We start from the raw sequence: 24,275 nt of genomic DNA, 5'->3' as shown, positions 1-24,275 counted from the left end.
GATATAAATCATTGAACCTGTCGAGGAAGGCAGTTCAACTATTCACGGGACACGATAATTTTCTGGGATACCTGGCCGGGTTCAACCTGGGTCAGGAGGTACCCTGCCTATGTGGATGGGGGAACCTGAAACGGCAGATCATGTGATTGAGACGGAGACAAAGTTGGGTGGTGAGAATGGAAAGAACGGCTGAAACAAGAGAAGGAAGCAATGCAACTGAGAAACACGAATGGAAAGAGGCATGAATGGATAAGAGTCGCAAACGCAAAATTAGAAGTGGTGACGGTCTTCCCAATCTAAACAGAACATGACCAATGTACACTGTACTGCTTTATAAACCTTGAATATCTAGGCTTTCTGGGAGACAATGTACTCAGCCAGCTGATTTTTTCTTTATATATTTTACAATAGGGGTACAGGATATAATTGAATTACTTAGAAATAGTGAATTGAATTTTGTACGTACAAGAATTGTAATTTGAGTTGTAGTTGAATGAAAATGCGTCTTCTACCCTCGCTGGTTCGTCCCTTCGTGTGGTCGACGTTATGCGTCGGCGGCACGAAGGGGGGGGGGGTGATTTTGGAGGATTAGGGTTTCCCTTGACAGTGGTGGTGTTGGATAGAGGAAAGACGCCCAGTTGTTAGGCTTACGAGATAGGGCAACGAAGGACTATGGCATTATTCAAATTTCGAAGGAACAAAAATCTGACCAATCTCATGTCGAATGAAATATAATCAATGTCAAACCTCTATATCAAGATAATCCCACGCAACGATTGCAACTGCATGAAAAACCGCATTTTGGAAACTAATGTTTTCATACTCATGAAAATGGTTCCCATGACATAGTATGCATCTATGGTCTGGTGACAACTGGGCAGGGTACAAATACTTGCATGATGGAGCAATGGAGACCCGTGAACAGTTGCAGTGAAGACAATCTTGAATCTTTCTCCTTCACATCTTGTAATAAGTGGGGAACCAATAGTGGACCAACTCATCAGACTGGAAAAATCAACTTATATGATACTGGGAAAATTTCCAATTGAGTGGAGGAAACAACAATATTTCCATAGGTTATCCTAGGGGCACTGAAGAATCCAAAAATGACATTGACACTGGTCTGAGATTGCCGTTAGACACTGAGGAAACTGGCGGGCAGAAATGGAATGGACTATATGCTGGTTACCAGGATCCGTAAGTATCATGAGCAACGAAACAGCTGATTATTGTGCCAAATACGAATCTTCAACTGTATATACAGACCCTGAACTAGCTGTGGGGACACCAAAATCTATGGTACGGATGCACATTAGAAAATGGATGTATGAGAAACATAACGAGTACTGGGTACTGGGAGAAAAATTCCTAAACTAACAGAAATCTAACCCACCCAATGTTGAACGTAGTAGGATCAACGGAATCAGAAAAATCAATGGAAGGCTCTTCAGCACACTTGGCGCCGATAATAAAAAGCGTTTCAATCAAACCATTGCAGTATCAACGAAAAGTGAAAAAATATCATTGATGAATGGCTAATGACCTCAGCAGTCGATGCCAGAATAATAATAAAAAAAAATCAGTAATGAATTGAATTTTTAAACCTTCCTATCAAAATGATTGGTTCGAGTTCTCTGTTGACCCCATTAAAAAGAGGTTACAAATATTTTCCATAACCGATTGGGTAAAATCCAAAATTTTCCATCGGGAATTCCTTTCTACCACACAGAGAGGCAGAATTTTTCTCGCGACTATACCCTCTGACTTATTGGATCTTGTGTTAACAATGCTAAGCCGAAAGGGTTGAGAGACGAGGCGAATCGCGTGTGCCTCGACTTGGACAGAATCTATTAAGAGGATTAGTCCGAATGAAGCCGTCGTTCGCATGTCGGCCCAAAGAGTTGGGCTGTTGGGCTTCTTCTTCATTATCTGCGGTCTCGCAGCTTTTACTTTGCTTTCACTCTGCCCTCTCTCTAATCGTATTTTAAATCGGATGTGTATGTGTGTGACCATCGGAATTCTTGTAGGAATAATATTGGATGAAAGGGTTGGTACGGCGGATGTTACGAAAACAAAAGGACTAGCTGACCACATCTTGCGAGCGGGATTAGTCTCGTTCAACAGAATTCGTTTAAAAATTGAGCGTTCACTAATAGGGTAGAACTGGAGAATGAGGGTTTGAATGAAAAAGTTTTCACCACTGCAGGTGCACTTGAAATGTTATCCACAAAGTCCGATTCATATAGTTTTCATTCATTTATTTATTCCGTCCATACAAGCTTGAGGTCCTATTACAGATTAATGATATTTCTTCTACTTGGAGGGAAGTTAAATCAGGAGTACCCCAAGGCAGGATTTTAGGCCCACTTTTCTATACCCTTCATACTGCCATATTTATCAAGAAGATGAAGTCTTGTAAATATCACCTTTATGCAGATGACTCTCAAATATATTTATCTTTCAAATCTTCAGATATAGGGCAAGCAGTAAACGATATAAATTTTGATTCAAATACGATTCCAAAAGTATCCACTGATCATATGTTGAAAATCAATCCAAACAAATCAGTAGCTATTATTTTTAGAAGTGATATTATCAGGAAAGAAGTAAAAAACTACAGCTTGAAAATGGGAAACTCTGAGTTACAATTTAGACCATATTAAAAAAATTTGGGGTTCATTTTAGATCATAAACTAAGATTTCATGAACATATAACCTACAAAATTAAAATTGCTTATTCATCATTGAAACTCATATATCCCCATAGACAATATTTGGATGTAGTTGTCAAGAAAATGCTATGTGATTCATTAGTTTTATCTCATTTCAACCACTGTGACGCTGTTTATCATTCATGTTTAGACAAGAACGACAGGTGTCGCATACAAAAAGTTCAAAACTCTTGTATCAGATTAATATTTGGTATCAGAAAAAGGTCCAGAATTTCACACAAATTAGCAGATTTCAAATGGTTGAATATGTTTGATCGTAGACGTTTTCATGCAACATGCATATTCTTTGAAATATTCAAATATATAGGAATCCTCCCTACTCATATGAACATTTTTCTTATAGAACAGATATCAATGCCCTGAATTTGCGTAAAAAGACAGTGCTAAACATTCCTGCACATGAAAAGGAGATATTCAAACGATCTCTTTCCTATAATATCTCCTCCATAAATGGGAAAACAATTGTTTTAACATGTCAGAAACTGTTTTTGAAAGTAGGTTTGAACAGCATCCGTTCAGCATTCGGAATAACTAGGTCCGCGGCGAGAATCCTGAAGAAGGTTTCAGCTATTTATATATCTATATCTTACCTTCTCTCTTCTTTCTTCTTTTCTTCTCTTCAAGCCCTCATTAATTCATTTTTATATATTTTCGGCATTGGTGGAAGAGCAGATGCGAATGCAAATTAGAAATCTGAACCAATAGCCATTTGCAATCAAATTCAAAGTGTTTTTATTTTTCTCTATCTTGTATTTTGTTATTATCTTGTTATTTTGATGGGCAATAAACTTATTATTATTACATGGAACAATAATCACAAATAACAAAGTTTTTCAATAATTAAATTTCAGCGTTATGATTTGTCATAACCAGAGCTGTATTCGGTTACCCTTTAGAATTGAAAATGAATTTGGTAATATACTTCTTTTGAACACTTAATTCTCAAATAATATTGCCGGTGGGAACAGAAACGGAAAGTGGCTGAGAGATGGGTTGTGAAATTCGATCTATATCATCTTTCTATCAGATATTGGTGCGAGTGAAGGAGAAAAAAAAGCCTTACCAAACAAGCACTTTACCGGAAACACCTACACTTGCGAGCCGATTTCGGCAAGCAGAGGCACAATGACCCTGACTTCAAGAAAAAAGGCAACCGCTGCGTCCGGGAAATAAGCATCCACGGTGTTCCCGAACTTGAAGGACCACGAAGCAGTACAGACATTTTTCTTGCAAGAGATCTAACTAGGAGACGAATTGTTGGCTGCAAGTAACCTTGAGAGTGGCGTAGATCATCTAGGAAACGCAGTAGCAATATGCGGACAGCCGAATGATCTGCTGCAAGTGTTGCAGCAAACGCTCCAATCAAACGTGTTACATTAACTCATCCAAATACTGCCTGCTGTGGCACCACGTCTGATGAACGCACAAGCTGGATCAAGCGCTTCCCTACAGGAGGATGATGTGGAGTAAATATGGATACGCCTTTACTAGTCTCACATAGTCAAACCGTTCTTAAATGTATTCACCTATTATGCATTATTAAATAAACCGAATTTATCGAGCAATCATGAACAAATCCAGTTCGACATATAAGCAATTTGGCCTCATTTGATAACACGTATTTTTCACCAAATTGGTTGAGTGAAAATGTATGAAAAACGAATTGAGTCATAGTCCAATCCAAGTCCGACACTGGTCGATGGTAGCAGAATAGTTGCTAGTAGAATTCTGCAAACTGACATGGATATCGAAATATTTAACGGTAGTGTGTAGCGAGTTCTACGAGAAGGAACATTGAATGAAATCAGTGACAAGTTGTTGAATGAGTTGAAGTTATTATCTATTACCATATACAAAAACAACATTGCAGCAAACAGGTTTCTCCTCTGAACCAGAGCCGATATCTTATTGTCGTTTCTGGGTTGTGTTTTACGAATCGTATTGCAGTTAGAATGAAACTGATATTTCTTGGAATACAATTATCTGCGGAATTTGGTTAGTATTTTATCCGTGCCTGTCAGAATTGTTATGTGATCCCCCAACTGTATTACCGATGCAAACTCAAGTTTGGATCTCACTAAGCCGTAATATAGCAGTTCATTGGTGTTTACTTCAATCAAACTGTGACAAACGATCAGCAAAACTTACTATTGCATTGATACGATTTCTGAAAAGATAGATGTTATAAATTACATCCAAATCCTCAACCTTATTTTCCGTACTAAGAGCCCTCTATTCCTCTGATATTCAAAGTTGATAGAATGTTTCGAACTAATCATGGCTGACATATTATTATTATTGCACTGCGTTATTCCCGTACAGTTTGTATGCGCAATATTTTCAGGTCGTTTGCATGAAGCAGGCACTCATACTATACATACAGTATATAGCAATAAATCACTAATAGTTAGTGAGAACAACATATGCACCAAAATTGGATACCTGCGGAACTCTTCATAAAACTGTCCAGAGGCATTATCATTATGTTCCACGATAAATGATGAATTTTCAGAGAACCTTCCAATGATGTACATGAAGTTTTCTGCTTACTTTCCGAATTGAATATCATCACCATATCATCAACAATATTTTGAAACAGTTCAGAAATTATTCATATTGTATTGGACTGTATTCAGGCCACTGTACTTTCTTCGCCAAAGTGTGATACTTTCACGAAACTATCCCACTTGAGGTCTATCCAAAAATTCTGAAATCTTTCTGGAAGATCGAATCAAATTATTCGTAACTTCATCATACCGTGACTGTCCAATCTGATTTTCAAATAACCCACAGTACTCTCTAACATCTATCAGCACTTATTCTTAGCCACAGATAGAAGTATCGTACATCCATGCTGATCATCATATTATGTGTGATGAGCTGCCATAAAATCAAATACTCTGCCAATTCTCATGAAATTCCTTAAGACACGATTCTTTGACGTCAACCGCTGTATATCTCAGACTTTCATCAAGTAATGAGCAATAGCTGTATTTATAATTATGCTAATAATATCCAGTAAAACGTTATTTGTAACAACTGAACAAATGAGAAGAAAAAGGTAATTGGATTTTCAAAACCTACTCGAATTTAGATTCTATCGATAGGAAATTACATGGAGAAGAATCCTCCATAGCTTCAGTAAGCAAATATCCAGGTATATGGCATGATTCTGATTTCTATTGTTTTTTTTTTTGATTTTTTTTGTTGAAAATTGACTCTATTTTTCAACTCAATCTTCATCAAGAGCCACACAATCATTCCAGTGCCGCTCTAACATTTCAATACTACTTTTGTAAAACGATTTATCTCAAATTAGTCCTCAGTTTCAGGAACAACCTCTTCATTTGAGCGAAACTTCATGAAGCTAGCATATTTTTGACATTTGCGGACAAGCAGTAGTCGCTGGAAGCTAAATATGGCGAATACGGTGAATACGTTCAATTCATGTTGTTTTGCCATTATTTTGATTGGCTTGTGACACGGTACGTTGTCTTGTTGAAACAAATTTTTTTTCTTTGAGCCAAAGTCATTTCAAAGTAGCATTCAAGACATTACTCTTAGAATCAACACAATGACAGGTGAAATGTAAAATATTTCATTAACTTCCAATGCATATGTGCGTACATCTATAATTGAAGTTGGATGAAATTAGATACGTACTACAAACTCTGATAGTGAAGACAGCTTAAGGTTAGGTGGAAGAACAGGTAGTCAGTGATATTCTCGCTGAATGAATTGAACTTCCCTTTTTATTCTCAATATGCATGAAAATGACGAGGAATGTGTACAATTTTTTATTGGAAATAATATAGGCCATTATTATTATTGTTATTATATGTGGTCGATTCTCTGCAATTTCGGCTTTCAAATGCTTAAATAACGCTATTTGAAATCCGCTGTTGACGGTATTTTCCTTCTCGGAATAGTCGATGAATATTACTCCATGCATATCCCAAATCACAACCTTTCCAGACGATTGTTGTGCTTTCAGGTGCTTTGGACGAAGTTCACCAGTTGCTCTCCACTCAGATGACGATCATTTTCATTCCGGAGTGAAGTGATGGATCCGTGTTTCATGCATTGTCACATATGGACGCAAAAATTACGAATGTTTATATTTAAACATGGCCAAACACTTCGCAGGATCATCATGACGTTTTCGTTTTTGATCACTACAGGCCAATATCTCTTGTAACAAGTTCCAATCAGGTATTCGAAAAAGCACTGAATTCGAGGATAACTTCATACATTGATAAATATAGGCTTTTTTCTTGCAAACAATATGGTTTTAGAAAAGGTCTCTCAACTAATGATGCAATAGCTGCACTAACAGGGGAAATAAACGGACACATAGATCAGAGACGGCCGGCATTATGTGTATTTTTATACTTAGCAAAAGCTTTCGACACTGTTGACCACGATCAGTTGTTGGAGGTATTAAATAAATCAGGAATACGAGGCAAAACACAACTACCTTCAGAAGTTATTTGAGTGGCATAAGACAAATAGTGAAAGTGAACAATACTCTCAGTTCTGAAAGAGAAATTACTCATGGTATACCACAGGGTACTGTGGTACATACGGCCATAATATACAGTGTCACCGATAAAGTCCGCATCAAATGGGAAACTTTTTTATTTATCGTTTTATGTGAAATTTGATTTTGGCAGTAGATTTTGCTTAAGAAATGATGTCAAATGGCGTCTACAAAATAGGTCACGTGATTTCCTTAACCTGTCAAAATTGACATTTAAAAAAAGAAACATCGAAAAATGACATTATTCTTCAAAATATCCAAAAATATCAATGGATAAAAACATTTTCTTTTGTTTCAAACTCATAATAAGTATTTTATATTTTCACTACCTAGAAACTGTTATTAGAAACTCTATTTTAAACATAAACCCTGTGAGTATCACTAACTCAATAAAAGATGTATCAAGAAGGACAATTATCTGCATAGAATGCGATGGAAGACATACAGAAATGTAGTGTATTTAATGTTGTGAGTCTTTTTTTCGTGTTTTTTTGCTATTAGGTATAGGTACATGTTTATTTTCAGTTCCTTTTAATTAAGATTAAATTCCACTGTATTTTTTGTTAAAAAAACAATAAACACTCTAAGATATTGTTTCCTAATGTTCCGTTTTGTTCTAATTCATATTGTGAGGCCATTTGCTCATTAAAAATCTCAAGTACTGTATAGTTTTGGAAGCCCCGTTGAAACTAGATGAACTTTGCATCAAGTTTGACAACTTTTATTTTTCAAAATTTGTTTTTAACATCAAAGAGGTTCTTAAAATATTATTATATTACAGAAAAAGAAATTCGGTGACGAGTTTAGTTAAAATAAATGATTTAGTACAGGTGTGCTTGAATTTTGATAAGTAGAAAAAGCAGGAGTGCGGAAAAATAGTGAAAATATAAAATACTTATTATGGGTTTGAAAGTTTCCCATTTGATGCGGACTTTATCGGTGACACTGTATACTGATGATAATTGAGAAAGATTGAAAATGAAAGTTGTAACCCAAATTAATGCTTTGAAAGACTGGTTTGATAATAAGTCACTCACAATAAATTTTGAAAAATCAAAATGTCTACCCTTTGCAAGCTACGAAAATCAACTACCCAACTTTACTGAATTAATAATAAATAACCACGGAAAAAAATAGAAGTCCTAAGAACATACCATATCAAATACCTGGCAGTCACAATTGATTCACATCTCAGATGGAATGAACATATTAAAGAAACAACTGAATCATTGAGATGTTTATTGTATAAATTCAAGTACTTGAGATCCGTTCTCGATATCAATCACCTCAAAATAATATAATACGCATTGGTACAATCTAGGCTCCAATATGCCATACTCAGTTGGGGTGGCATATTAGACATCAACCTGAAAAAAGCTGAGGTATTACAAAAAAAAAATAATTGAAATTATGTACAATACAAAGAATGACTACTCGTCAAATTATATTTTTAGAGATTCAAAGCTACTTGATGTACGACAGTTATATATGTATAATATAATATTATATATCTTCAAAAATAATATAACTCTTCAGCAAATCGGTTATGATTATAATACTCGCACTGAAACAAAAGCTAATGTACAGCTAAACGCAACAAAAAGTCAATTGGCCTACACTCTTACAAATACCACAGTGCAAAAAATTTTAATTACTTACCTGATCTGTACAAAACATACATTCATAAAATAAATAATATTGATCTGATGAAAACCATCTTCAAAAAGTATGTAAATAATACTAATAGAGACATTGTTCATGATTTACTCATGAATAAATAAATAATCCTCGTTTGTACTTTAAAATAAAATATCTACGTTGTTCATCCTCATGTATATATTAAATGTTAAATGTATGTATATATATATATATATATATATATATATATATAAATATATATATATATATAACATACCTTTCTTTAGTCATGTGTCCTTTAGTCTTAGTTCAATATTAAATTTTTTCATCGCCTTGTTTAAATGTAAAATCAATTCTGCACATCAGTTATGCATTGCGCCACTAAAGAATTCCCACGCACAACTTCGGTTTTAGTGGGTCTCTCCATGTTTGTTTGTATTGCTTTGTTTACATGTTACTATCTCGTGCTATTGTATATTCATGAATAAACCTAATTATTATATTATCAACAGTGAACTCTCGCGGCACCCACTATGAACAGAGCTTTTTCGTAGTCGGTTGATTATGCGATATGAAGCCAACACATTCCTTTGATATTGTCACAGTGTCAGCTAACTCAAACAACTTCACTTTTTGATCATTCAAAACGATTTTGTGGATTTATTCTATGTTTTCTGGTGTTACTGCCTAATTTCAAAGTCCACTGCGTTCTGCATCATCGGCGTCTCTACGACCACGTTAAAAGTCAGCAAACCAATATTTAATTATTGTTTCTGATGGAACGGAGTCCTTATAACATTTTTCAAACCATTGCTTCGCTTGAACGGCATTTTTCACATCAAGAAGCAATGTAAAATTAAAACACGAAATTGTTTTTGATCCATAGTTTTGAAAATAACAAAAGTAGTGTCACTCTTAGCACAGTAACTCACAAACTTATGAGCTGAAAAAACGGTGAATGCAATATTCCTACTTTTCAACCCACAATTAATGCCATCTAGCCTGGAATTTAAACTACGTGATTCACTTATCATGTCAGAAATATCACAGCGTCTTAAAAAAAACAGAATGATTGCATTCATTTGTCAACCAAATTCGTTTCCTTCATATTTTTGTGGCAGCCCATGAAATTCTGCTGAAATGAAAAACAGATTACTTACTGAGGAGATACACAAATTTCTTTTCGACATTATGAATCTCACACTCGTAACCTAACTACTTTCAATATTACAAAATACCCCTATTCTGTTCAACTTTGAGTTTCATGTGAAGTCCAATCAAAAACTATAACTAACTCACTGACAAGCGAACTCAGGAATAGGAACTTCTATTTTTCATTTCAAAATTGAACTGTCACTCAGTTGAATTTTCTTGAACTGGCTATTTTTTATTGATTTCCTTTGTATTTTACCGCCAGCTATCATTTATTTTTGTTCTCTAATTTTTAGCATTCGACTTCTTATGCATTTTCATATGTTCACTTCCCTATTCATCAATTGTTTGAGTTGCAAATGGGTTTTCTGTATCTCGTTGACACATTTTTTTCCATTCTTGTAATTTGTTTGATCGATAAATAGGGCAGAATCATCATTATCATTTACCATACGGAATATCAAGTCTCACGACTCTTCCTCGAAGTTTGTTCTTTCGGATCAATCGATCCCCCAAATTTTACGACGTCCTCCAGTGGAACAATCGAGCATCGACCTCTCCTGCGAGCGCCCGAGCTCAGAGTGTTTTCTCTTCAGTTTCAGCGTCCGACTGTAGACGGCGCAGGACGACAACCCTTCCACTTTTCCATTTTCTCCACGCCCCGATTACGAGGCTTACTACCTTACTTTTTCCTTTTTTCCGAACTCGAAAAACTTTTCTCTGCGTCGTACAGAGAGAGGTATTACACTTTAATATATTAAAATCGGAATGTGGATGTAATGTTATTTATTAAAAATATTTTAATATGGGGATTTATTAAAGGTAAGAGCTTTTGATGGAACGGAAAGGTAGATGGTTTCGTTTTTTTCTGTTCGATATTAATTACGGAAATGAAAGGCGCTGGAGTTTCCTAGAGTTTTAGAGTTTCGTGAATATGAGAGGTTTTTTGTCAGGAGTTGTGTTTCATTGGAGAAGTTTCCGGTAATGTGATGAATTGATTATAATAAATTAAAATGTATTGTAGAATAACGAGTTCAAAAAAAAATATGATCAATGCTAGTATGTATTTTACCTCTGAACAGTCTGAATGGACAGTTATTTGTATTTATGAATTTGGCTCAAATAAATCAATGCAAAATGGCTAACATTTCAGAAAATTGTATTTCTGTTCTCAAAGCCCACAAGTTTGACTAATTAAAGCTTTTTGTGATGCACTGTTTGGAACCTTTGGTGTAGTAATGAATATCAATGGAGTCTTTTCTCAACCCAACAACATAAAAAAACATCGTTCTGCAAGAAGGTGAGATTTTGGTTTCTATTGATGTTAGTACCTTTTTTCCCATCGTCCCAATTACACAGACCCCACAATACCTCAAGGAATTACTATAGAAGAAAAATTTCAATATTTCAATAATATCGAAATTGATGAATTAGTTTTTCTCACTAATTTGTGTATGAAACAAAATTGGTTCCAGGTAGAAGGTCGCTTTTATGAACAACAGGAGGGAACGGCTATGGGTATACCCTTGTCTCCCTACCTGGGAAACCTATGAATGATGTTTTCGCGGTACTAGATAACAGAAAATCCAATATTGAGGACTTTATTTCCGTTTCAAGTAACAGATATTCATCAATAAAATTCATATAAAAGTTAGAAAATGAAGGGCAACTTCCATTCCTTGACGTTTTGGTGATGAGGAGCCAAGATGTAGGGTTAGAATACGATGTATTTAGAAAAGAAACAAGCACATTTCACATTACTGTAGACAGCACAAACGTGCTGGGCTGAATTTTCTAGTGCATCATTTTTTGACTACTCCTCTCACATATGAGAGGTTCACAAAAAAAACGTACAATACAGGAAATAGTAGCCACTAACAGTTTCTCGAAGAATATTGTAGATGATATAATAAGGAAAAAAAAGTTTAGGTCAAAAATGAACGAAATATCGACTTTTAAACATGACAAATACCAAGATAAACATACCACCAATACACGAAAAACTTTGGAAAGAACTTCAAGGTATTAAGGTGGTTTTTAAAACACGTCATACACTACAGAGCCTTTCAGGAAGTCGAGAATTCGGAAAAGTCTGGAACTTACAAAATTAACTATAAGAACTGCGATGCAAAATTTTATAGACAGACAAAAATCTATCAAAATAAGATACACTTAGCACACTTAAAATATGGAAGACCTGAAAAACCAGCAGTTGCTCATCATATTGCAACAGAACCATTCTATATACTTCAGTTCATCAAGATTATTCAGACAAGTTTAACAACAACAGGCATCTGAATGCCAATGAGTGTGCAGAAATAAGTATTTAAACATAATAATATCATGAATAACCATGGTGGACCAATACCCAATAGAATACTATATAGCTTGTTAAAATAATGTTTTTATTATTAGATTTACCTTACTATTACATAAGGGCACATTGTAAAATTAATTCAAGACTAGTACATAAGGCGAAATTGTGAAATTGATTTGAGACACTTAGGACGCAGGTACCTAGAATAGGTATCTATGATATGAATGAGGATAACTTTGTAAATATGATCAGTTTGATGTAAGTATGTAAGTATGATCAGTTTGACACTTAAGATGCAGGTACCTAGAATAGGTATCTATGGTATAAATGAGGATAACTTTGTGAGTATGATCAGTTTGATCTTCGTCTTGAAGATGATCATTTGGTGATCGAAACACGGGTCGAGGTGTTTAAATAACGGTCCAGCCGTTCCTGAGTTCTTTATTATTATTCTTTTCATTGATAAATTAGTATATTCCAATACTTATCCTATTCTCGATGAAGACGAATCCAAAAACACAAAAATCATTAAAATTGGTTCAGCCATTCTCGATTTCTTCTATTACTTACATTATTATTTTTTCCTTTTTTCATATTTACTCACCTTTCAAATCTTCCCTGGACTTCCACAAATAATTCAAAACCAAAATTAGTCAAATCGAGTTTTAGCGTGACCCACGAACAGCAATCAATATTTATATATTAGATTTTAATTTAACATTCAACATTTTTGGAACTTCTTCGCCAGACAAACGAAAAAAAAAACATATTTTAGTATTTGTTCCATCAGAAATCAGGTTTATTGAATTGATTGGTAAAATGACATTTCCTCATAACTGATTCATCCATTTTATATCCGAATGAAATGTTTTTGCGTCATATTTGTGAAAATTTGTTATTGATATTTTCCATATGGAACTTCTCCACCTCCTTGGTAGAGAAGAAAGATTAAAAAAACATTATAGATCTGATTTTAAAACCTCTAACATAAGTCATGAATAAATTATAGATTTCTAGGGAACAAATATGTTTTGTCACTATTTTTCGATTTCAATACCGTGTATATGATCATTTTGAGATAAATTATCACGTCTAGAATTCATAGTCAATATGACAGGAAATGGAATCATATATGACAGATAGAACCATGACAGTATAATTCAATGATTTTCTGTCATATGATCAGTTTGTGAAACTGGGTGTACCACAGGATTGAGTTCTTGTCCTTTCAATATAGATTCTGTATGTTGATGACCTTCGACAATATTAACACGATTTACGTTACTATGTTCACTGACAAACAAAGTTCTCCCCATTTTGATGAGGGTCTGAAATGCAACATGATTGTTTGAATCCGAATGAAGCCTATTTCGATATCGAACAAATGGAAAAAAATAATAAAAAAGCTTTATATGTTCAAACAAAATCATAATCGATTTGAAAGCTCAAATTTGTTACTTGTTAACGTGGTACCTCCACCAAAAGTTGAATCACTCAGGTTTCAAAAATAACTCCGTTTATTTTCTATCGAATATCCATATTTGAGCTTTGATGAGTGCATTAATGGAGTGAAAGTGAGTTTTGGTGAGTTATAATTTCTCACAGTGAAACCAAGTGTTTGTATTCCTTGCATACAACAGAATTTATGTAAGTGTCTTTGTATCTTATGAAAACTAATGCCTGGTTTTTTCGATTCACATGTGTACATATGTCAATTCATAAGAGAAGCGATAGTAAATTCTGTACGACTGTATGAAACAATCGCTGGGTCAACAAATTCTTGCTTTTGATTAACTGTTATTTAGAATTATTTGATTTATAGGTCCTACTTCTGAAAAATGATTTTTTTACTGTTTGTTATTTTACACAATTAAATTGCTGAGTGGTTTCCAAAACTGTATCAGATGTAGTATCAATAGTAATGGATGAAACAAATGGTTTTATATGATGGAATTGGCCATTACTTGATAAATATCCATAACTTACTATTCAAAAAACACTTCATTGTGATATTTTCACTAAAAGATTTTACAAAAATGAAACACGTGTTTCACCATACAATAGCTTCTTCGGGCGTGAAGAAAGAATGCGTAAACGTAGCTCACAGAACGAATAATGGTCTAAGTAAATTCATTAAAAACAATAAAGACAAAACTTGGGTGTCGGATAGATCAAGAGTATATAAGCTGACTTGTCGCTCTTGCCCAAAACTGTATATTGGCCAAATCGGAAGAATATTTTCCCAAAGAATCTAAGAGAATAAAAGTACTTTTGTAACAATTTGAAAGTCAATCATCTAAAATGTTAAGAAAGCAATAGATTCAGGAATTCGAATAATTTACTGAATGATCAATTAGAATGGAATAACTTCCAGTTACTAACTATTTTTCAAATGTGGAAACTGGTACATGAGCTCAGGTAATTTAATTCATTATGAACATTATGAATCTGTAAAAAATTAAAAAATACATTAGCTGAAAAATAACAATCATACTAAGCAAAAAAACTGAAATTACAATAAATTACAAGCAATAAGCAAAAAATAAAAAAAATGAAACTATTAACATGAGATGAAAATTATAAAATTATCAACAAGAAATGAAAATTAACAACCAAGTTACTTCACGACGTTTCGATTGTTAATCTCCACAATCGTCTTCGGATGATAACTGGACTTATTCCTCCAAGATCTGACTAATTATAAGTCATTCGAATGCTTTCACCTATTCCGTGTTAGGAATCACACGTTAAAAGGTAAGACCTCGTTAGCCCTTATCTCGCACAAGTTTATTAACTTCTAAGAGTTGTTGTTCATATGTGGGCGACAGCTGATTAACAAGAAAACAGATTTTAAACAGATTCCCTCTTTCCTTTCTTCGCTTCATCGGTTTTAGCGGAAGCTGACCATTTGGCGGGAGTTGGTTGTGTTCCGGTTGATTAGAGGTTTCCACATGTTGCGTATCACTACGCTAGCTGTAGTGAATGCGTTGTTTGAATTTTCTCCTAAACCAGTGTTCTTCCTTGGGGATGATTTCAGCTTGAGCCCACTTGATGTTATGCTGTGTGTGTTTTTCACGCTCGATAATGCGAAATTTGAATTGCCTCTTAGTTTCAGCGATGTATGATTCTGTACACTCGCAGGGTATCCGATAAATGTAATTATTGGAATCGCATTCCGCGTTTGGTGGCCTGGTTTTTGTAAGGCTGCTACGGATAGTGTTCACAGATCTGAAGTAGGTTCTGATGTTATACTTGGACCTAATCCTTCTCACCCTTCTCATCCTTCTCGACAATCCTCTGATGAAGAGAAGTACAAGTACTGGTTTTGGCAGCTTCTCTTCCTTGTGGAGCTCTTGCTGCTTTCTAGCTAAAGCCTGCTCCACCATCACTTTGGAGTAACCATTTCCTTGAAGGTCGTTTTTAATGATGCCTAGTTCCTTTTCGAGACCTTCCTTCGTATCACAGAGCCCGAAAGCACGGTCTAATAGAGTCTAGATGATTCCCCTCTTAGTCCACTGATGGTGGTTGGATAAAAATCAGCTATTTGAAATGTGAGTACATCAGATTGTAAAATAAGGTATATTGAGCATTGAATGTGTAGAATAAGTTAGTGAAGACACGCCCGAAAAAGCCATCGCATGGCTAAACACGTGTTGCGTTTTTGTAAAATCGTTTAGTAACAATCTTAGAATAAAGTGATTTTTGAAGGTTACAAATAGTTTTGATGGTGTGCTGAAAACTTAATCAGAAAGTTATACTGAGATTTTCACAAAATGGTATATGAAAAGTAAACGTGATAGAAATTATTTAAAAAATGAAATCACGTTGTCATACACCTACCTAATACAAACAAAATAAAATATACAGTACGTCTTGATCTTCGTACCAGATTTGGACTTTCATGTCACGAATATTGCCGTATGTGTCAGTATAGACTTTAGATTTTGGATAGCCTCAAAAAAGTCTAATGAGCTAGATTCCAATGGTTTAGCATCTGCTGATAGCATCTACTAATATACACATCGCAAAACTAGCTTGCCATAAGCACAACATACAGACATAACAACCAATACATCATTTCTGATGTATTCTGACTTCCTGTTTCCTCCTCGGATCTTCTCCTACAGAACATCCCAGAAACTCTTCATTTCTCCGAAATAAGAAAACTTTCATTCAATTCATCTGATGGCTGATCTAATCTAATGTTGAGCCACAGCAATTTTTCAAGGAATTGAAAAGAGGAAAGAAGTAGTAATCAAAAGTCGTTATTAGAAGAAAGTCTGCCATAATGCTGAGTTTCTGAAAAAATACTTCTTAAAACAGATTTTGAAAGATATACGGAATATTCTGATGGCAAACGCTGTCATGAGATACCAAATGTTTTTGAAAACGAAAGTGAAAATGTTTAGCAATTGATTTTATTTCGAAATATCTGTTGTTTGTATGACCATGTACATAAAATCTTGAAGTTCCTCAACAGAAAAGTGATGACCTTGGCAATCAATGCCCCACATTGCATTTGAAAAAATAACAATGAAAAGCATTGCAATAAAATGGAATGCAGTAAAACTGAAGGTACTGTTAAGAAAGTCATTCATTTATTTTCCAAACAGTGAATTCACGAATTCTCCGACTGCCGTTAGTAATCCGACCCTTCCAAATCCTGTCCGGCATCGGTGTCTTATATTCCTGCGGAACCGTATTTTTAGCTCGCCTTTTTACTTGTTACTCTCGCGATTACAATAATAAATCTAGAAAAGAGATTGGAGTCGGTCTATGCCCGAGGGTTAAAAAATCCCCGAACTGGGGTCGGCGTTAACCGATCACTTACCCCCAGATTTATGTTGGAAGACTTCTGAATACAAACACTAAAGACAAAGACGGCTCTTTTTATTTTGCCACTTCTTCATCGCACCACGCTCTTACCTTCTTTTTTCGAGCTCCGCCGGGGATTTTTATATCGGGAAATTAATGTTTAATTATCTTGTCCTGTCGGATTTTATCATAAGAAGGGTTGGTTTCAAGAGGGAGGAATGGAAGTGTTGAAGCATTCTTGCGAGTGATGAGGATTGAATGGAATTAGCTGGGTAGGCTTTGAAGACAATAAAAAATTGAAAGCCATCGGCCCAAATTATCTTGAGCTGCTTCGATGTTGGAACAGAATAAAATTCAGAACTGATTTTTGAGAGAAAACATTATGTTTAATTCATGATTTCATATTTATTACTAATTTTCTGCTACAAGCAAGTTTCATGATGCTGACAATGAGCATTTCAGCGAGGAATTGGTCACCTAATCTCGCTTTTGACGTCAAGTTACTGCACAGGAAAAAAGGTTATTGATTCAAAATGAGCATAATTTTGTTGAACAAATTTGTAATTTGAATATGCCATAATGAACCTCTCATTGACAACATGACTACATATTCATTGATTTTAAGGTGAATATTTATTTGACTTGATAAAATATCAGTTCAGATGTTTTTCACTTCTATTAAATTTTTTCTGTTCATCAGAATCACATATTGAATTGAATTAAAAAAAATATTCAAATGTTTGATATCTGAATTTTTATTTTGATATATTTCATATATACGAAAAATTGCCCCCCCTGTAAGTCAGAAATGGACGAGTAATCGAAAATTTCAAAGAACAGGTACATTTTTAATTCTAGGTGGACTAATTCTGAAATGGAAATCATACCTAAAACTTTAACCCCCCTGCGGTCAGCAACTACCTTCCCCCTATTTTTTTCAATGGCATGGGGGGTCGGGTCATACATCATTTGAAGGAACTTTTGTCCCTCTTTTACTTTTGTATATTTTTTCAAAATTGGTTCATTTGTTATTGAGAAATTGAATGTTGAACGTTTCATTAAAGAAAAATCAGAAAATTCGCTGTCGCTCATTTTTTTATGGAGATGTCCGGAGTCAGAAATCGGCATTCATGAACAATTCTCTGTCGCAGGTCTTCTAGATTTGTAGAATTTATCGAAATGGACGACACTGTTAGTTTCTTCTACACTGTAGTTTTTGTTGAATATAGTTGTCGCAGAACACAAAGTAGATAGTTGGCCACTATCACTTCTTCACTAATTATTAATCAGTCATCCTTATTCAATGTGTTCCAACATGGTTTATTCTATTGTCACAACCTATTATCGAATGTGCTAAACCTGCTGCAAAAATTTATAATACGAATCATCCAGACCACAACGTGAGCCACCAATACGTTAAACAGTAAATGGATAAGTTCCGAGCTTTAGGTTATGTTCTGATCCTGATCGTCAACTTCAGTTTTGTGAGGTGTTCAGCAAGAAATTGACCATTGACCAATAACCTATTATACAATACATGTTTTTCAGACGTAAGTTCTTTCATGGTGAATGGTGAAGTGAATAGACATAATTATCGTTACTGGAGCGATGTGAATCCTCATTTGATAATGGAAACAAATTCACAAACTCTACAAAAATTGAATGTCTGTGGCTTTATTCTTGGTAATCATATTATTGGACCATTCTTAATTGAAGATAATCTCAATGGAGACACATACTTAAATCTATTACAAGAGTGTGTAGATCTTATGATTACACATATTTCAGAAAATGATGACAATTCAGTAGAAAATGAAGTAATATTCCAGCAGGATGATACACTCCCACATTTTATGTTCGGGTGAAACAGTTTTCGAAAGAATGTTTTCCAATGCGTTGAATCGGCAGAAGGGATCTACTGGAGTGACCAGCTAGATACTTAACCAGGTACAAGGTATCCCCCTGTATATTAATCAGCCCAAGCGAAATTCCCGCTTGGGCTCCCCTATGAAATGCAATGTTTGTAAACCTTGTCCTTTGATTCCTTTGTTAGTTCCTTTGATATACTCAAAATATCAATAATTTGCTCTAGAATGAATTCTGTTTTCTGTTTAAAATCTGTTTTTCCGTTAATCAGCTACCGCCCCCATACGAACGACAACTCTCAGAAGTTGAGAAACTTGTGCGAGCTAAGGACTAACGAGGTCTTACCTTTTAACGTGTGATTCCTAACACGGTTGCAGAATCATTCCAGCTTCAACCAGATAAATTATCTCGAGAAAAATATCTGGTCGAGGCGGGAATCGAACACACGACCTTCCGATCGTGAGTCGGACGCACTACCACCGCAGCCAATTCCACAACAACATTGATTATGTGGATTTGCTTATATTATTAATATCTATAATTTCTGAAATGAAAGCTCCAAAGGAAAACTTGAATTCTTCCTAGAAATAATTCTGATAACTAATTTTAACAACTGAAATAATACATGCGAAAATTGTGCATTTTCAGTAAATGATATGCCGATATTGATATCATTTATAGGTTCCAACACACTTAAACTATTGTAGGTACAAACATTCCCGAACGTATGAACGAATGTATTTTTGGAATATAACATTCAAAATAATGTTTACATTCATTCAAGTTTGTCTTTTTGTGTATTCCTATAACAAAAATTCACATTTTCAATAGAGGCTCATTCTAACGTTTTGTTGCAGATATGTTTCTTAATGTATCGAGATATGAACCGATTGGTAAAAGTATTGAAAAATGTATTTCAATGATTTTTGAGTACTTTATTTATAGGCAAAATTCATTAAATTTCAGTTAGTCAATTGTCAGTTTGGGGTTCAAAATTTCAGTGAAAAACAATTACAAAATTTGGAAGTGTGTAGCTTCATTAGATCAGTGAACTGTAGTATAATATAGGATTGTATGGTTTGAGGAAGTTCCCAATAGAATTTTGTTCAGGATACAAAAAAAGAACGAGAGAGATTACGTGGCTGTGGTTCTCACCTGAGTGTAAGTCGACTCTAGTGGCGACTCGTAAAGAGACTTCTAGTTCCAAGAGGATAATCGTAAGAACCCGTTGGATCACACAACACTAGCTGGCCAGCAACTTTCCTAATTCATTGAGTAGGTTGTCGAATGACCTGAAATGCTTTCTGTTGCGAGTCTATACAGTCTGTAACAACTAAAACTTAACAGAGCCGTTTTTGAATATAAAAAGTGAGATTTTTCAAAAAAGCTCGGACACGTCGATTTCTAATTAAAGAGGGACACCTTTCAGACTAATCAGATTTTTGGTAGTACGCACCCCCTCGGAGGGGTGCGTCCGAAGACCCTTATTAAGAAAGGGAAAGTAGGTCGAGTGGCACTTTGTTTCAAAGGTCTTTCGAATACCTTTACAACTCTGTTAAAAGAACATTTTTGTAACGATTAGTTTTCGAGATAATTTGAAGTTGAAATTGCCATGTTAATAATACATCAGACAGACATTAGACGTTTGCCTAAATAAAAAATTTTTCAAGATGTTCTTCTTATCAGTTTTTTGTTAAATGAAATCCCATTTTTGAAATCAATACTCACTCCTTTCCTTCCACTTTTCATTAGTACATCGTTCAATTGTTTTGTTTAAACGGGTCGTGTATTGTTATTTGTTTAAAAATGGCCTACACTACTGCTGAAAGGGTTTCAGTTATTGCTTTATTTTATGGCAACGACCAAAATGCTAATAGAACATCAATTTTATTCGACGATCAAAACCCTGGTAAACACCTAAGCAGAAATCACGTTCTGGATTTGGTCACAAAATTCAGGGAGACAGGTTCGGTTTTAAATAAGAAAATAAATGTTCAGAAAAGGGTAGTGAATGAAGATAATGCGATTGGAGTGATTGGTCAAGTCATCGCCAATCCCAGGTTAAGTACCATAGGTTTATCAGCAATGGCCGGAATAAGCCATATGAGCGCATAGAGAATCCTTAAAAACCACAAATTCCATCCTTACAAAATTAAACTTGTTCATGAACTCAATGAGGATGATTTTTACCGAAGACATGAGTTTTGTGAGGGTATGAGTGAGAGATTAATGTAAAATCACGAGCTGCTTTATAACATCTGTTTTTCGGACGAAAGCTCATTTTATTAAAATGGTTGCGTGAACCGTCACAATTGCCGTTTTTGGTCGGATGAAAATCCAAGACAATACGCAGAAATAAATACCCAACATCCCCAAAAGTTGAATATCAGGGCCGGAATATTAGGCAATCATATTATAGGTCCATTTTCCATTGATGGAAATTTAACCAGTGATTCTTGTTTACAACTTCTTGAAGAGGCAATACAACCTCGTATAGTCAAAATAATTGAACAGAATCCAAGATGTCAAGATGAATTTATCCATTTTCAACGAGACGGTGCACCACCCCATTATGCCCAGCAGGTTCGAAATTTTTTGAATAATCATTTTGAAGGACAATGGATTTGCAGAAGAGGTCCAATTGAATGGCCAGCACGATCACCAGATTTAACACCACTGGACTACTTTTTGTGGGGATATTTAAAGTCTGAAGTTTATGCTACACAGCCAGCCAATTTGGATGAATTACGTCGTAGAATTATTGATGAATGCCGAGCCATAACTCCTGAATAATGTAAGAGCAAAATTCAAACAAAATCTTCATTGTTGCATGGAGCAAAATGGCGCAAATTTTGAACATTTACTCTAAATTTCCTATGTGAGTTTCCCTTATTAGGTGTAACTTTTTTTGTGTGTGCTTTAAAAACAATTATTGGGATTTATTAACCCTAAAACAGTTTTTTAAACATTACTGTGTCATCAGCATTCAAGGAAATCAGCAGGTTGTATTCGTTGTGTAGGTAAGTTTTTAGTATGATTCACTTTCTTATCAGAAGCATAAAATATCCACGTCAAAAGGCAACCTTCATAAGGAGGTGCCACTCAATTTACCTAAAATGTAATGGTGGTACCAACCCCATCTCCTGAAAAAATCTCCTTGTAATAAACAAATAATTCTTGCTTTTTTACGAAATCAAATGGACACGTATTAGCAGGTTGTCACAAAAAGCAAACATTAATTTTTTCATGAAAGTTCTTAAAGTGAATTGTACCTTAAAAACAATTTGATTTATTTTGAAAAGAAATGAACTCAATGAAAATACCTTTAAAACTTCAAATTATCTCGAAAACTAATCATTACAAAAATTTTCTTTCAACAGAGATGTGAAGGTATTCGAAAGACCTTTAAAACAAGGTGCCACTTGACCTACTTTCCCTATCTAAATAAGGGTCGTCGGACGCACCCCTCCGAGGGGGTGCGTACTACAAAAAATCTGATTAGTCTGAAAGGTGTCCCCCTTTATTTAGAAATCGACGTGTCCGAGCTTTTTTAAAAATCTTATTTTTTATATTCAAAAACGGCTCTGTTAAGTTTTCGTTGTTACACACTGTATACCAAATCTCCATTATTCTGCTGCCGTTTCAGCGACCGACGAAATATATTGATACGAGAAGCGCTCCATATATTTAATCAGAATAGAAAACACGGCCGAATTTCGTGTTGAATACAAATTTTGCATATATAGTGGAAATCATCAATAGACAAATACACATATAGAAAAGTTAAAATAAAAAATTAAATTAAAAAAAGAAAACTGGTGAATACGGAACAGACTGGATACCTCTAAATATCCTATTGAGAGATTGCTACAAGTAAGATCTTGGAAGACGTTCGGGGGCATTTCATTCCAAAATATTCATTTTCTTGTTTACAAAATTTAGTTGAATTTATTAACTCATTATTACGAATCTGATACTTGTATCATCAGGAATCTCGTATCGTGGAAAATTTGAAACTGTATACTTATATTTGTTAATCCATTGACTAGTATTATGGCAAATGTCTTGCTTGAAATAAGACCAGGAAGATGATGGATATCGTTAGTACACAATCATCTTTGGGTGATGACTGGAAGTCCGAACTGGTGAAATTCACCATGAAACATTATCAACCACTTTCGAAAAAATGTGTAAAGGAGTTTGAATAGCTTTGAAAAGCTTCCTATATTCAATCAAGTAAGACAAATACCTACCTAAGTCCTAAGTCCATCTGTACGATTCCATCCAATGAAAATCTCTACTGTCATCGCAAACAGTGAGCAATAGTCTGATACTCTCCATAAAATATTCAAGCAAACATATTCCCTCATCGGACAAAACAAACGACATCCGGTCGAAACAAATGAAAACGGGCGTACACATCCCGCCTAGCTGCGGATGATAGCAGTAATTTCCAGAGCCTACTTACTGCAGAGAGCGCGAAGATTGCGGATCGAGATGACCTAACGCAGGGCTATAATTTCATTAGCCGGCCCAAAATAAATGGGCCAGTCGTTAAGGGCCCGGGAACAGCGGGTGACTTGACCGAGAATATAATAAAAGAAAATAAGTTTTCGTTGTTTTTGGTTGTAGTTGGATGAGTTTCGAGCGGGTGGTGCTCGCTTATTGGTCTGCGACGAATTGGACATGATTATGAACAAATGTTTGCCTTATCACTTGAAGGAATATTGCTTGGAAATATTGAATCGGCATGAAAACTTCGATGGAAAAACAGCAGGAATATCTCCTATCTGTCCTGAATGTACCATTCTCAGGTCAACATAATCAAAAATTTAGCAGTATTATTTCTCAGTTCAAATATCGTAACAATTTGCAGTACTGAAAACCATATCGTATATGCATCCGATTAATTGAAAAATAGAGACTTCGGCAATTCTCTCACAAGTTTCGACTTCTGAGAGTTGTTTTTCGTAGAGGAGCTACAGCTGCTTAACGAAAAAACGAATTCCAACAGATATAATGAAATGACAATGAAATCGATTTCATTGCAATAAGGAAATATGACCAATTGTCACAGTATTATTTATTGCAAAAGGGGAACTTCGCATCGCTTTGATGGGAAATATCTTCCACTTGCTCCAGAAAAAACAAAGTCAGAAAAAAATAAAATAATACAGTTAGTTTCAGAATTTCTTCAGCGAGATTGACAACACCT

General features: G+C 34.9%; 1 protein-coding gene across 1 annotated transcript in view; it reads right to left on the bottom strand.

The window, feature by feature from the left end:
• Positions 1-24,275, bottom strand: part of LOC111517914 (uncharacterized) — a 1,107,665-nt gene that overhangs the window by 714,396 nt on the left and 368,994 nt on the right. The window lies entirely within an intron of this gene.

Source organism: Leptinotarsa decemlineata, unplaced genomic scaffold (genome assembly GCF_025532065.1).
Source record: "Leptinotarsa decemlineata unplaced genomic scaffold, Ldec_3_MD MMD2_tig00001064_RagTag_RagTag, whole genome shotgun sequence".
NCBI lineage: Eukaryota > Metazoa > Arthropoda > Insecta > Coleoptera > Chrysomelidae > Leptinotarsa > Leptinotarsa decemlineata.
This window is presented reverse-complemented; position numbering and strand designations above follow the sequence as displayed.